Raw genomic sequence first — 16701 nt, 5'->3', positions numbered from 1 at the left:
CACGTGGCCTCAGCTGCCTTTGGAAGTAGGTAGGGTGACTCTTGGGCTTCCTTAGTGGCTCAGAGGTAAAAAATCCGCTTGCAGTGCAGGAGACTCAGGTTTGATCCCTGAATTGGGAAGATCCCCTGGAGGAGGCAGTGGCAACCCACTGCAGTATTCTTGCCTGTGGAATCCCAGGACAGAGGAGCCTGACAGGCCATAGTCCATGGGGTCACAAGAGTCAGACAGTGACAGGACCAAGCAACTGAACCACCAACACCACCGCTAATGCTTAGGAGACTCTAATTAGGATGATTTTCTGTTTGGATTTGGTAGCTGCTTTAGCAGGGTCTATATTTGTCTTTTCTTCCCACACTCTGCTTCCTCCCCAAAGCCTCAATTTTGAACAGTATTTTACTTTGGTCACTGGAACATTACATGAGTATTTCAAAACTCAGGTAAGTGACATAGAAACTTGGCGTCTGGACCATTCTGGGCAAAGAAATCCAGTTTATTGACTGCATTAGACAAGACCTGGCCACCAAAAATGGATTAACTCTGCAGCTGCTGCCGAGATAAGATCGCAGATGGATGAGGAGGACCTGGGTGCGTGGCGGGTGCCGCCACCACCCTGAGGAGCCCTGTCTCAGCATCTGCCTGGAGAGGGCCCCTGACGAGGGGGCGAGGCAGGCGTGCCACCACCATTGAGAGATGCCCCCTCCAGCCTATAGTGGGGCGCACCACCGCCACCCTGAGGAGCCCTGCCTGGAGAGGGCCCCTGACGAGGGGGCGAGGCAGGCGCACCACCACCAGTGAGAGATGCCCCCTGCAGCCTGTGGTGAAGGGAAAAGGCACCCCCCACAGCAGGCCCTGAGGTGGAGGAGAACAACTCAGTGATAGGCTGATGGGAGAGGGGAGGAAGGTTTCACTGACCTGCGCCACGGGCAGCCATGCACGGACAGGGACAGGCCACGTCCATGGGCCCAGAGAGCTCCCTGTGCCCCAGTTCTCCACCCAGGCTCCCCACAGGGTGGGCCTGGACATCTGCGTCCCCAGCTTGCAGGTAGGCATTGGCAAGGGGTACGTTTTACTGCTTGCCCAGGTGAGCCGGTGGGCCTGATGCTGAGACCATGGTCTAAACCACTGCACAGACTGCTCCCCAGATTCACCAGCAGGGCTGGCAGCTTTAGGACCAGTTTATGTAATGCCTTTATAGGGCATTTTCTCCTTTCTGAGGCTTTATAGACAGATGAGATCAAACCTCTCTTCTGATCTGAAATATTGCAGATGCTCAAGGTGCACCCCTCCCTGCACCATTCTCTCAGCTGCATTCCTTTCTTGCCCTGGATCCAGGCGGGAGCTTTTGGCTGAAGGCCTGATCCAGCCCAGGTTGACCTGCTGGTGAGCTGGGGTCTGGGCAGTGGTTGGCTGGAAAAGAGCCCTCGGCTGCAGCCAGCCCTGTGCTGAGCCAGCTGACCTCTCACCAGGTGGCACAAGGGGAGGTGAAGGGGAAGGGGTGCCCCTGGAACCTCTCCCCAGGTGCCTGCCGGCTGTCTTGTGGACCAGGGGCTAGGGGTGGAAGGCAGGTCTCCAGAGCGTCATGATCCCTTTCCCCAGGTGCTGGCTGCCCACTCGCCAGCTTGTGTCTGTCTCGTTCTAGCCCCACAACGGGCAAAGGCTCATCCGCAAGTCTTGGGTGTAGAAAGCCAAGGGCTCCAAAGGAAAGGGAGCCCAGGAAACTGAACGCAGTTCCCAGGAAATGCCTCAGCCCTGCCCAAGGGGCGCCGCAGCCCACTCTGGAGGAGAGCTCTGCGGGATGGCCCTGTGGTTCTGCACCCTTGACTGTCGCCCTAAACACCTTCGGTCTTTATTAGGAAGAGTGCTGCGACTCCATTACCTAAGCCTTTATTCCATGTGGCTTCTCTGTGTGGCTCATTTTTAAAAGGATTTTTAAAGCTCCCTTCTGAGTATGTCCTTCTCTCCCATTAAGAAGTACAAGAGGGTATCAGTACCAGGGGGGCACTTGGAGCGTCGCTCAAGGATGTGAGCAGCAAGTGAAGATGTGTCCCGTGTGCTGGGCCTGCGTCTTTCCCCCTGCCCAGAACACGCCCCTTTTCTCCACCGCCCAGGCCCTCCCGGCTGTGGCCACTGCTGGAGGCGCTGCCCGTGGGAGTGAAGAGCAGCCGTGCACCTGCGCACAGCCAGGGCTGGGGCTCCTTAGAGGAGGGGAGACACTGGGCTGTGTCTCTTCTCCATCAGCTACTGTGCTGCAGATGTAGGGCTTTTTTCCTACGCTACTTGGAAGCGAGCCCTTTTGTGTCCATATTTGGAGATGAAGGCTGAGCTGGAGGAGAGGCCCCTGACTTCTGTGGGGACTGTGAGGGGAAGGAGGAGATGGGAGTGGGTGTCCATCAGGTGGGGTGTCCTGTGGCAGGGGGTGAAGGGTCGCAGTGGAGCACACCTGAGACACCGCATCTCCCAGCTGGAGGACCGCAGCGGTAGAGCACCGCCCTGCCCGATCTCTGTCTTTAACCTGTGGTTCATTCTTTTACGCATTCCTCAGACAAGGCTATATCAAAGCCGAACTGTCACCACAGTAATGAGTATTTATTACACCCGGGCCTGGCTCTCGGCTCTGCCGGTGCCTCCATTTACTCCTCAGGACTGCCTGTGAGCCAGGACCGTCACTGCCCCTCCTCCTTGAGTGGGGAAAGTGATGCTTCACGCCCGTGGTGGCTCCAGGGAACTCAGTCACTCCCATCGCCACCCCCACTGTTGGCGGCTCACTCTTCCGGCAGGGATGGTGCCAAGAGCCAGGCACCCAGCTAGCAAACGGCATGATCTGTGCCTCAAGGGCGCTGGGTGCACGTGTGGGCTCCACCTGAAGGAGGTCTCCATACGGGGCAAGCCCTGTGTGGCGGGGGTGCTGTCGGAACTGCTGCCGGGCACAGTAACCCCCCGCCTCCAAACCGTGGGGCGCTTCACCTGGGCAGGCAGCGGACGCGCCTGCCTGCACACCCCCAGGAAGACGGGATCTGAGCCTCAGGAGGCTGGAGCAGGCCTGCCTCGGACCAGGACCAGCTGGTTTATGTCTAACTGTCTGGAGAGAAGTGGTCTCAGCTGCTCGAGAGGCACCGGGAAGGCTTCTCGCCTCATCCGTACTCGCCTTAGGTTGCGACACGTCTTTCACTCCCTCAGAAGCCTGTAGCTGGTTCTGTTTTCCCCTGGGAAGTGTGCCCACCTCTTTCCTCGCCTTCCTCCACTAGGAAGGGGCTGCGGTTCAGGCAACAGTGAGTGGTGGAAAAAATAATTAATGGGACAGATGATATTTTAGCTTTTTAATTAGCTCTCCCCCTAGACTTAGCTGTTTTAAAAAAATACATCTAGCTTCACAGTTGGGAACTTCCTGTAAGTAGTACACAGAGGAGGGAATGGGGCTTCTGTGATTTTAGTAGGTTTAAAAAGATAGACTCAAAGCAGTTGTATACCTTTTTAGGTGTAAATTTTAGAACTGGAGTTGTGGGATTTTTGGTTGAGGTATTTTGGGGTAACTTTCATCCATTTCAACATAATAGCCCAGTATGACGTGATCCTTATTGTCGAAAGTGGGATGGATGCTCTGCCAGCTCCAGTACCAGTGAAGCCCCGTGTCCAGTCCTGGCCCTTCCCTACAGCAGGAGGCATCGACCAGTCAGGGGTCCAGGAGGCAAGGACAGTGGGCCCACATCGAAAGCGAATGATAGCAGGGGCAGCTGGAGAGACGGGGTGGTGAGTGGGGCGCCGCGCTGGCCCCGGGCAGGGGCGTGGCAGCGGTCTCCGGTCCTCCTCCCCGCTGCTGGGCACGGTGCAGGTCACCCGGAGGCACCTCGCTACAGGGGAGGGGATTTCCAGCACCAGAGAGAGCTGCCCAGCATGGGCACAGGACACCTTCCAAAGCAGGGGACGCTGCCTACTGCTAACCGCCTTGGTGGACAGGGGCGGCGTTGGGCAGGACACTCTTGCTGCAGCTCTGATCTTGACTAAGGAAGAGCAGAAAATGGGCAGGGATTGAGGCCCCGGTCCCAGGGCCTGGCCCCTGGCAGGTGCTGTAACCAGAATGAAGATGCTGTCTCCAGAGGAGGGCTTACCCTCCCCCCCAGCACCTTCCTTTTCCTCGTGATGGTGCCCACTTCTACAGAGTTTCTGACAGGGACATCTGTGTCAAAGAATCTGGAAAGATTGCTGCTTGACATTTTGTTGTTGCCACCATTAGCATTACCTTGTGTTTTTTCAGTTAAGAATCTTTAGGAGAAATTTTTTAATCTTCCTAGAAACTGCATGCATCACAGTTGACATCACACAACTTCTCCATCCCTTTTGTGATAGTAAAGCAGACCCTTTTGATTATTTTTAAAAATCAAGATTTTGATTTTACACAAAGCATGCTTGAAACACCTTTTTTTTTACAAATGAAATGAGCTAATTCTGAGTACTAAAATATCAAGTATGACCCCCCAAATTATTATTCAAGTCAGATATCTAATCATGTGTTTTTTATTTCTTCAACAAAGTGATTACACTCAGCAGCTTTGAAATATAGTAAGATACATTGCATTTGCTTTCTTTCCGGGGAGGGCCGGTGCAGGAGGGGATTACAGGATAAAGGAAATCAGGGACTCTGTGTGGGGTCTGTTGCCAGAAGTAAATAATAGCAGAGGTTAGGCAGAGCCTGGGGAACCACCCCAGGGATTCTCCTGAAAGTGAAGAGGGATGGCAGGTAAGGGGACCTGGGGGCCACAAGCACATTCTACCACCTGAGCCTTCCCAACCGCTGCTGTTCCTGGGGTGTCCGAGACTGCTGGGGTCCTCCCTTCTCTCACCTCCCATCTTTTGCCTGTGGGGGGCACAGGAGCCCCCACTACCAGAGGTTGAACTGTGCAGCCTGCAGGGTCTACTGCTGCCGTCAGCACTGCCCTGTCCTCCCCTTCCTCAGAAGGTTCTGGAATCAGGCATACAACTGGGATGAGCATTTACTGCCAGAAGGCAGGTCCCTGGGAGCAAAGAGAGATGGGGGGAAAAGTGCCCACAAGTGGAGCAGGCATGTGTGGGGCATCAGCAGAGCAAGCTTTGGCTTGGGTGGTAATCTAGGAGGCCAAGGAGTGGGAATTGTTTTCATTAACATAGAAAGTCTTTATATTATGAGGTGTAACCACTTTCCAGGGTTCTTTTTATACTTCATTAGAGGAGGATAAAAGATTTTGAGGAGCATGTGTTTAACCTCAATAACCTAAAATAAGAATTAAAACTTTTTACAGTACATCATAGCAATGTTTTAAGTTCTTTCATAGCCAACACTAACTTTTAAACACAATTTTAAAGTTTCCATGGTATCTTTGCTGGCCACATCTTTCATTAAGTGTTGGAATTACCTTTGCTAAATTGTTTTGTTGACCTCTCATGATCATTTTATATTATTGGTGACTTTCCTCCCCCATCAACTTTAATCTTCCTTCCAATTTTCCTTTCTACATCATTCCATCTTACTCCCGCCTCTGTATGCATCTCCTCTCCTTTTTCTTCCCCTCCTTTTATCTCCCCACCTCCCTCCCCACATTCCTTTGGTGAGCCCTGGAATCGCTCCCTGACTGTCCTCTCCAGATTCAGAGGGGCCGGTCTTGTCCCTCCCTCTTGCAACTATCGTCACCACACCACTGCGATTCACTAGTGGAAGGGGTGGGAGATGTGAACATTTGTATCGAAGACACTGTGAGGATAGAGACAGCCCAGAAAGAGGCTTGGCTTCAACACGGATGAAACAAAAACCCCTTTATAGTTGAGAATGGATATCAGAATGTAATTGACTAATCCTAGGGGCCCCCTTCCATGCCATGTTTCCTGAACTTTCATCGTATCCCCTGGTGGTGTGGCTCTCTTTGAGGTTCACAGGAATACTTGGAAAGTCAAATAGCCACTCTCTGATTTGAGAGAGAGGACAGCAGAGGGAAAGTGGACTAAAAGTCATTCATTAAATAAACTGTATGAACTCTTCTGAATCATCAGACACTGGGGATGTAAGCAAGGACAGCCTTTCCCATCAGGGTCTGTCAAGCTGTGGGAGAGACAGACAGAGATCTCGTGTGACCAGAGTAATAGTATGAAAGAAAAAAAAAGGAACAGCGACCATATTTTCTCACTCACAAACAGGGCAGACTGTTTTTGAAGGAATGTTAATGGGGGATCAGAGAGAGGTCAGCTGTGGATACTACACAAAATGAACCAGCTTGCTGCTTGAAACAAGCCTGCGTCACATGGGCCCATCTTGGGCCCGAAGCTCTGGGATTTGCCTCTGGGAGAGTCTTGGGGTCAACACGTAAAAGTCCAACAGTTCTGCCTCTGTTTAACCACCTTGACCCTACGGGGCAGGTGAAATGCATCCATGTTCAAGTTTGTGCTCCAAGGAGAGACAGTCCGTCTGGAGGAAGTAGCTGCTTCTGAGGAAGCCAGGCAGCTGAACACTGGTCTCCTCCGCACAGATGCTGTCTGGGGGCAGCAGCTGACCCACCAACCCGGGCCCCTTCCCTCCCCACCCCAGGAACTGGGAAAAGGTTGGGTGAGATCTGCCCTCTCTCAAGCCAGATGGTAGCAGTGGCTTTCTATCCAGTCACCATCCACCAAGTCAGAATGTCTACAGACCACGAGTAAACAACCCCACAAATGGAGACTCACAGCCAGATAAGTGTGTTCATGAGGATAACAGAATGAAATATTTAAAAACGCAGAAAGATTGTTGTCCTGCTGTAGACTGGATAAGCGCTGGGAAGCGTAGGCGGCTTTGTCTGTTTCCAAGAGTGTTAGAGTGAAAAATGACGCGGCCCTCCCCCAATCTGCCCACCTCTCTTGAGCCTCTCCATGTCCGACCAGCAGAGGGCAGCAGAGGACGCCGCGTGCGCTTCCGCAGTCTCTGCACAGCGCACTGGTTCCCCCGCGATGCAGTTAGGGTCGCACAGGGTTCCACCCAGTGGATGCTGCAGCGAGAGACACACAAGGTGTCTACGGATACAGCGCTAGGAGAGAGAGCAGTAAGCAGGTCACACTCACAGCTGACTTCCTGGGGGCAGGGATGGAAGAGGAACTCGGGACACAATCCCACACTAGCTCCCCTGCAAGTGTGTGCCGGGTGTTTACCAGGCCCAGGCCAGGCAACAGGATAAAGACTGCTGCCGTCCCGAAGCTGGGGGAGAGGGTTGGACCCAGTAAACCGAAAAGTGCGTGTACACTGTTTCTACAGATACTTAGTTCTACAGGCAGCAGGACCGTTCGGGTTTGATGGGTGCTGAGGCTAGGCTGAGGGGGTTCTGTTTGGAGCAGGTCCCGGGGGGGGTCGGCGCAGCAGCTCCAGGGGCCCAGCCAGCCCCACCCTCTGCCAGACTGTGCTGAGGTCACGGGGGGCAGCTGCGCCTGGGCCCTTCGGGAAGAGGGAAGAGCAGGGGTCTTGGGCGGAACAGGCTGTGGCAGAGGGGACGGGGCCCAGAGAGGAGGCCAACCCAGCAGGACAGGGAGGGTGCCCTCTGGGGAAGCTGAGGGTGTTGGAGCAGAACCAGCAGAGTGGTTGGCGGAGTGCTCCCAGGCCCAGAGGGCAGGACGGTGGTTCCTGGCTGCGGGGAAAGGGAGGGGCTGAGGCGGAAGGTGGGGCGGGAGAGGGAAGCCGCGCTGTGGGGCCCTCGCAAACAAGCTGCCGTGGTCCCGCAGGTGGTCTCAGCTTCCAGAACCCTCCCCTCCTCAGGGATTCCCCCAGGGACCAAGGCAAGGCTTGACTTCTGACTAGGACTGCTGCGGATGTGAAAATGCGACTCCTGCTTTCATCTTGGCCGCAGCCCCAAGAGGCCAAGGTCAGCGAAGCATCCCGACCCCGCGGAGCTGTTGGGCTCAGCAGGGGACCCAACACCCTTTGGAAGTTTCCAGAGGGTTGCCCAGAGTTCCCGGCGTGTCCCCTGTGTGTCCCTGCAGCCTCGGCTGGGCAGCCTGCAGCATCTCAGGAAGCTTCTCCCTACTGCAGTGAGCATGGTGGAGCAGGAACAGGAGACAGGATCCTGCAGGGCCTGGCTGTCCAGGCCAGAGACCCGCCCACAGGGTGGCCCCGGGGAAGTGAGGACTGTGAACCTGGACCCTGCCGAGGGGCCCTGGGGGTCCTGCGCAGTGACCCATGGCGGCGGCCTCTGCAGGGGGATGTGCTCTGAGGCTGTGCGGGGCAGGCTGGGCACAGGCTCCACCCTGAAAGCCCCCAGTGCCTCTGTGGGCCTCGGTTTCTGGGAACAAAGGACCTGCCTGACTTCTTTACAGAGATCACCATGAAGCCATCAGGGTGTGACACGCGGGGACTACTGCCCCCGTTAATGACCCTGGGCTCGGTAGGCGGAGGGACGACTCCAGTAACAGTGGAGGTCAGCCCTGTCCCAGGCCTCCTGCTCTCAGGCCTGAGGCCTGGTATGCGTCAACCTCCCTGGAAGCAGAAGACCAGGTAAAGGATGGAACATACAGGGCGTATTCCAGGAAGAGGCCAATCTTTCTAGTGTGAAAAGTGAGACCCCCTAAAAGATGAGATCCCAGCCATGGGGGAGTCCATATTCCCTCTTTTTCCCAGTCACGCACCCCGCCTCCAAGCAACATCAGGACCCAGTGGAGACAGTCCAGCTCCAAGTGGGGTGAAGGGAACCAAGGGATTACAGGTCCAAGGGATGTGGGGAGGGGGATGACATCCAGGGGCAGAGCCCCTGTATGAGGGGATCCCTGTCTTAGGAGCAGAACAGGTTTAGGAAACCAGTCCAGAGTGCCCGCCCCACCGCCAGCCCTGCAGGGGCTCCTTTCTTCTAAATCTGTATGTTTCACCAGACACCCCTGCTTGTGGAGCACCCCCTTCCTTTTAGTAACGGGGACACTTGCTACTAACACTTGCACTTGTGTGCACATCTCAGGGCACAAGAGAAGGTGCTCAAAACATGGAGATGGATAGAGGATGCCCAGGCGGCCCAAAGCCTACTGTGGATGTGCAGGTGCTTTCAGAAGAGGGACTGCTTCCAAAAGGCTTTCACTCAGTATTAGGACTGAGATCTCCTCACCAGCTACCACCAGAATCCACAGCAGAAAACAGGAGGCTCCAGAGTGCCTCCCCCTGCAGCTGCACCACTGGGCATCTCACAGAAAATGCCTGAGGGCTCCAGTTTCTCCACACCTTTGACAACACTTGCTGTCTTTGTCTTTTTGATAGTAATGATTCTAACAGGTATGAGGTCTCATTGTGGTTTTAATTAGCATTTTGCTGACGATTGCAATGTTAGCTTCCTCCCCTTACCCTTCCCCCCATGAATGAATGAAAGAAAGATGCTCAGTTGGTCTGAACCTTTGCAACCTCATGGTCTGTCCATGGAATTCTTCAGGCAAGAATGCTGGAGTGGGTTGATATTCCCTCTCCAGGGGATCTTCCCGACCCAGGGATCACACCTGAGTATCCTGCATTGCAAGCAGATTCTTTACCATCTGAGCTTCAGTCGCCTCGTACCCTGTTGGCTATTTGTATGTCTTCTTTGGAGAAATTAAAAATAGAACTACCACATGATCCAGCAATTTTACTTCTGGGTATTTATCCAAAAGAATTGAAATGAAGATCTTGAAATGACATTAACACTCCCATGATGATTGTACTGTTTGCAACAGCCAAGATGTGGAAACAACCTAATGTCCACTGACAGATGATTGGATAAAGACAATGTGGAATATACATTGTTGATGAAAAATGAATCAGTGGTTAATCTAAGAGAGAAATGGAGATTTTTATTCAAACCAACATGAGGATTATAACCCAGGAGACAGTCTTTCAGAGAGCTCTGAGGACTGTTCCCCCTGTTAGAGGGAACCACAGCTGTACACATTTTTGAGACAAAGGATCACATGTCATGGTAACATACGAACAGTTGGCATAGTCCAACCAGGTGAGCGCAGGTCATCGTGACTCCTTACAGGATCAATGTTGTCTCCTGAAGACTGACCCGACGGTGCCAGGAGGAAATTGCATTTCTTGGCAGGCAGGCTTGCAGGGATGCTAAAGAGGGTGAGGGCCCAGTCGGGAAGAGTGAGAATTTTATGTTTAAACTTTCTCTTGTTCTGCTTTCAAAATAATTTTTGTTTCATCAGCATAAGATGCAATGTTAGTGTTTGAAAAGAAGGATGTTCTGCAACAGTGCACATGTGGCTGAACTTTGAGGACCTTATGCTTAGTGGAAAAGGTCAGTTTTTATTCCAGTCCCAAAGAAGGGCAATGCCAAAGAATGTTCAAACTACCGTACAACTGGGCTCATCTCACATGCTAGCAAGGTAATGCTCAAAATCCTTCAAGCTAGGCTTCAACAGTACATGAACTGAGAACTTCTAGATGTACAAGCTGGTTTAGAAAAGGCAGAGGAACCAGAGATCAAATTGCCAACAACCACTAGATCATAGAAAAAGCAAGGGAATTCCAGAAAATCATCTACTTCTACTTTATTGACTATACTAACGCCCTTTGAATGTGTGGGTCACAACAAACTATGGAAAATTCTTAAAGAGATGGGAATATCAGACCACCTTACCTGCCTGCAGAGAAATCTGTATTCAGGTCAAGAAGCAACAGTTAGAACTGAACATGGAACGATGGACTGGTTCAAAATTGGGAAAGGAGTATGACAAGGCTGTATATTCTCACCCTGCTTATTTAACTCCTATGCAGGGTATATCATGAGAAACACTGGGCTGGATGAAGCACAAGCTGGAATCAAGATTGCTGGGAAAAATATCAATTACCTCAAATATGCAGATGACACCATCCTTATGGCAGAAAGTGAAGAAGATCTAAAGAGCCTCTTGAAGAAAGTGAAAGAGGAGAGTGAAAAAGTTGGCTTAAAGCTCAACATTCAGAAAACTAAGATCATGACATCTGGTCCCATCACTGCATGACAAATAGAAGGGGAAAAGTGGAAGCAGTGACAGATTTTCTTTTCTTGGGCTCCAAAATCACTGCAGATGGTGACTGTAGCCATGAAATTGCTCCTTGGAAGAAAAGCTATGACCAACCTAGACAGTGTATTAAAAAGCAGAGACATTACTTTGCTAACAAAGATCCATCTAGTCAAAGCTATGGCTTTTCCAGTAGTCATGTACAGATGTGACAGCTAGACTATAAAGAAGGCTGGGCCCCAAAGAATTGATGCTTTTGAATTGTGGTGCTGGAGAAGACTCTTGAGAGTTCAAACCAGTCAATCCTAAAGGAACTCAACCCTGAATATTCATTGGAAGGACTGATGCTGAAGTTGGAGCTCCAATACTTTAGCCACCTAATAGAAAGAGCCAACTCATTGGAAAAGACCCTGATGCTAGGAAAGATTGAGGAGCAGTAGGAGAAGGGGATGACAAGGATGAGATGGCTGAATGGCATCACCGACATAATGGACATGAGTTTGAACAAACTCTGGGAGATGGTGAAGAACAGGGAAGCCTGTCATGCTGCGGTCCATAGGGTCACAAAGAGTTGGACATGACTTAGTGACTGAACAATAACAGAAATGCTTAGTGACATAAGTCAGACACAGCAAGGCAGACTCCACTTAAAGGAGAGCGGTTTCCCACAGCCTGGGGCAGGGTGGAAGGGTTCAGGCCCAACATGGCAGGGCCTCTAGCACCCTCATTCCTGACACCCTGGGACCTGCACACGAGATTTCTTCACAGCACGTGATGCTCAAGCTTGATGCTGAGAAAAAACCCCGCATTTTACTTTTTATTTTTCTGATTGAAGTTCAGAGGGTAGAAGGGGGGCTTCAATCCCTGAATCTCCCAGGAGCTCAGCCACCAGCCAGTGGTCCCCCAGCACCTCCCTCTCCCCAGGCTTTCCCCTACCTCATAGGAAGGAGGGGAGGAGGTCGGCAGGGCTTCCCAATCCAGGGAGTGGGGTCTGTTAACACAGACTTAATTGGCTGGAAGTGATGCTTTATTGCTTAGAACAAGTAATTTGAGAACACCTTCACCCGCCCCCTTTTCAGGCATCTCTTAAACAGGGGGCCCTGGGATCCTCCCTGTACCCCAACTTCCCTTACATGGAATCCAAACCTCTCCAAGCCCAGAGGCTGTTCATTTCTCTTTCTAAAGTTGCATTCACTCACTAGCAGCAAGGAGCCCCCTTTCCTGCTGGATCGTTTCAAGACCACATGGATCCTTTCAAGACCACAATCAAACTGTGGCCAGCACCCCTCTGGGGACCAGTGGACTAGCAGGTGTTGCTGGGTCACCCTCCCAGGTGACCCTCACTTTGGTAACAGCCTGTTAGACTGGGTCCACGTGGAAGGGGCAGCAGGGAGACTCATGACCACCCCCCTCAAGGATTTCCTAGAACTTCCGTGTATGTCACCTTTCATGGCAGGTGGAAATTACAGTGGCAGGTAGAGTTAAGGCTGCTAGTCAGCTGACCTTGAGATGGCGAGACTGTCCTGGGTCATCTGGGTGGGGTGGTGTAACCACAGGAGTCCTTCCCAAGTGCATTCACTGAGGAGTATGCGACTATGGAAGACTGTGAGAGGAACCGCTGCCGGCTTTGAAGATGGAAGTGACCAAAAGCCATGGAATATGGACAAGATCCAGGACGAATCTGGGGAAGGCATGAAAATTGAATCTTCCCCCAGAGCCTCCAGAAAGGAACTCCCCCCCTCCGCCCAGACACCTTGGTTTTAGCTCAGTGAGACCTGCACCAGACTTCTGCACCAGGACAGGAAGACAGCATGTTTGTCTTGTCTAAGCCACCTAGCTGGAGGGAATTTGTTACAGCGACAACAGGAAACTACTAGCGTGGGGACTTGAGACCCAAGCGTGCCTTTGAGGGCAGCTGGGACATTGGGGTTTTCTCAATAAATATGGAGGAGAAGGCAATGGCACCCACTCTAGCACTCTCGCCTGGCAAATCCCATGGATGGAGGAGCCTGGTAGGCTGCAGTCCATGGGGTCGCTGAGAGTTGGACACAACTGAGCGAGTTCACTTTCACTTTTCACTTTCATGCATTGGAGAAGGAAATGGCAACCCACTCCAGTGTTCTTGCCTGGAGAATCCCAGGGATGGGGGAGCCTGGTGGGCTGCTGTCTATGGGGTTGCACAGAGTCGGACACGACTGAAGTGACTTAGCAGCAGCAGCAATAAATATGGGGGGCTTCCCAGGTAGTACTAGTAGTAAAGAGCCTCCTGTCAGTGCAGGAGACCTAAGAGACCTGTGTTGGGAAGATCCCCTGGAGGAGGGCACACAACCCACTCTATAGTGTTCTTGCCTGGAGAATCACATGGACAGAGGAGCCTGTTGGGCTACAGTCCACAGGGTCACAAAGAGTCAACCACGACTGCAGTGACCTAGCATGCACGCATGCAATAAATATGGCTTTGACAGGTGTTCAGCACATCGTTTCTGTGGCCTCTTGGAAGAACAGAATGAGCAGGTTTTTATGGAAGAAGCTGGAATCGGGGGATGGGTCACATGAGGGCATCTGGCTTTGTGATCTCCAAATACACAGAGGTCAGCAGGAAACAGAACTGTGCAGGTGGTGAAGCTACGTGACAGGGATATTGTCTCAGGTGAAGCCTTTGGACTTAGCCCATCTGAGTTTATCTGTCACCTAAACAAAGGATGGTGGCACATGACAGGTGACCTGTGATCTGGTATAGAGAGAGCCCTGACCTTAAAATGCAGCCTGCTGGGACAGAGGCACATGCCAGGCTGGAGACACGGATGGCGGTTTGGAAGAGCCTAGAGATGGATCTCTCTCCGGGTTTTGAACCACCTGGCCCAGGGCCCCTCCAGGCTTTCCAACTCTGCACCATTCCCTGGGCTGACCCTGCATTTAGGGAGGTGGAGGCAGGGCCTGGCGTTATGTTGACTGGCCACATGCCTGCAAGATGAAGTGGTTCTCGTGGGATAAGAAAAAACTGGGCCTTGGAGCCAGGACCTTTGAACTGAAGCCAAGCTCTGTTGTTCACTGCGTTTGCAAATAAATTATGGATCCTTCTTGACCCCTCAGTTCGTCTTTTATGGAAAGATGAAGAACTACCTCACAGGGTGACTGTAAGGGTCTTGTCACAACACCCAGTGACTAGCTGAGTGTTTCCCAGGTGCCAGCCACTGCCAGGCTCTTATCTGCATTATCGAGCAGGAGAGGGTCTAGGGAAATGCTCTGGAAAGTACTGTGCTCTTCTCCTGGGGCTGCTTACTAAAGCAAATTACTAAAATATGGGTGGCTTAAAATGACAGAAGTGTGTTCACTAACAATTCTGGAGGCCGCAGGTCTGAAGTCAAGATGCTGGCAGAGCCACACTCCCTCCGGGGACTCTGAGGAGAGTCTGTTCTTTGCCGCTCCTACTGCTGCTGGTGGCTGGCAGCCCTTGGCCGGCGGCCACAACACTCAGTTTCTGCCTCTGCCTTCATTTTGCCTTTTCTTCCATGTGTGGCAACACTCCCCCGCCTCTCTCGTTTTTTAAAACAATTGTTGACAAAGCCTTATATATATATATATATATATATATATATATATATATATATATGGGCTTTCCTCATAGCTCAGTTGGTAAAGAATCTGCCTGCACTGCAGGAGACCCGGGTTCAATTCTTGGGTCAGGAAGATCCCCTGGAGAAGGAAATAGCAATCCACTCCAGTACTCTTGCCTGGAGAATCCCATGGACAAAGGAACCTGGCAGGCTATAGTCCATGGGGTCAAAGATCAGACATGACTCAGTGACTAAACTACTGCCATGTAATTAATTTATTTTGACTGCACTGGGTCTTCATTGCTGTGTGCAGGCTTGCACAAGCAGCGGTCACTCTCTAGTTGCAGTGAGGGGGCTCCAGGGCACAGGTACCGATGCACAGGTTTTGTTGCTCTGCGGCATGTGGGATCCACCCAGACGAGGGATTGAACCCGTGTACCCTGCATCGGCAGGTGGGTTCTTTACTACTAGGTCACAAGGGAATCTCCTGCTTCTCTTTTATAAGGACATTTGTTATTGGATTTAGGGCCCTCTTGGACAATCTAGGGCTATCTCTCCGATATCATGATCCTTAAGTTAATCACAACTGCTGAGACCTCTTTTCTTTATCAGGTAACATTTACAGGCTCCAGAAATTAGGAATTGGGACCTAATATCTTTGGGTGGCCACTATTCAGCCAGCCTACGACAGTCCATCCTCTGGTCCCTAAAGATTCATGTCCATCCCAACTGCAAAATATAGTCACCTTGTTCCAACATCCTCCAAAGTCTCAGCCCATTCAGTATCAATTCAAGCTGAAAATCTTATTTAAATCTCATCAGCTCAAAAGTCTTCAATTAAAACATCTAAATGAGATATCGGTAAGACTATGGCAGATGTGAACCATCCTGGGGGAAAATACCTCTCCTCCTCTGGACCTGTGAAATTAGAAAATAAATAATTGATTCCCAAAATACAAATGGTGGGGCAGGCACAGAATAATAGTTATAGAAATTTTCATTCCAAAAGGTGGAAAAGGGAGCCAGCAATCCAAAGTCCTTTGGAAACTCAGCAGAGCAGCTTCCATTGAGGTCAAGGTGTGGGAGTAGTCCTCTGGGGCTGGAGGTTCCATTCTCTGGTCTGTGGCTCAGACACCAGGGATTAGGATCTATTGTGTTTGAAAGAAAGTGAAAGTGTTCGCCGCTCATTCGTGCCCCACTCTTTGCAACCCCATAGACTAGCCCACCAGGCTGCTCTGTCTGTGGGATTCTCCAGGCAAGAATACTGGAATGGGTTGCCATTCCCGTCTCTAGGGGATCTTCCTGACTCAGAGACTGAACCAAAGTCTCCTGCATTGTAGGCAGATTCTTTACTGTCTGAGCCACCAGGGAAGTCTAAAAGCCTACAGCACCCAGTATTCCCAGGCAGTCTCCCATCCAAGTACTAACCAGGCTTGGACCCTGCTTAGGTTCTGAGATCAGCTGAGTTTGGGCATGTTCAGAGTGGTTTGGCTGTAGTGGTTCTTATTGACTCTGCTGCTAGTACCATGCTGGCGTCAGTTGTTCAAAGTATATTTTTCATAAGAGTGTGTTAGAACATACTTTAGAACAATTGTATCTTACTAGTAGACAATCCTAACTGACGGTCATCATACAGGTTGCCTGGGCCGCACTGAACTAAACTTCTTCCTTTTTCCTTTCTGGCCTGGGGGTCAGCTTGGGGACAGCCATACATGCTTTTTTTTTTTTTTCCCATCCTGTGCAAAGGCCTCAGCAAATGCAACCACCCCAGCCCTCCTCAGGTCCCCTTGGATTCTGAGGAGCAGGGTGGGGAGGAGGTACTCTCTTCTCCTCGAGCGGCCACCTGTTGGTTCATAGCAACCTGTAAGGCAAATTGGTTTGCATAGGGAAGTGACCGCTGAGCTGGGTGCCCAGCCCTGCCGAGCCACCAGGTCTGAGCTTGGCCCCCAGAGAGGGGCCTATCCCAGGAGGAACCCCACAGATTCCTCTTGGGAAGTCCTGTCCACAACGTCCCCCTCACCCCCCATGGTGCCTTGGAAAGACCTAGACGTCACATGTTCTGAAGAAGCCAGACAAGTCCCTGCAGAGTAGGAAAGAGGCAGGTTGGGATGTGGCCTCACGGTGAACACTCCTGAGAACAGTGGGCCCTCCTCCCAATCACAGATCCATCTCCTTCTGTTCAGCTACGGGGACACTGGAT

The sequence above is a fragment of the Ovis aries genome, chromosome 25, assembly GCF_016772045.2.
Source record: "Ovis aries strain OAR_USU_Benz2616 breed Rambouillet chromosome 25, ARS-UI_Ramb_v3.0, whole genome shotgun sequence".
Classification (NCBI taxonomy): Eukaryota; Metazoa; Chordata; class Mammalia; order Artiodactyla; family Bovidae; genus Ovis; species Ovis aries.
This window is presented reverse-complemented; position numbering follows the sequence as displayed.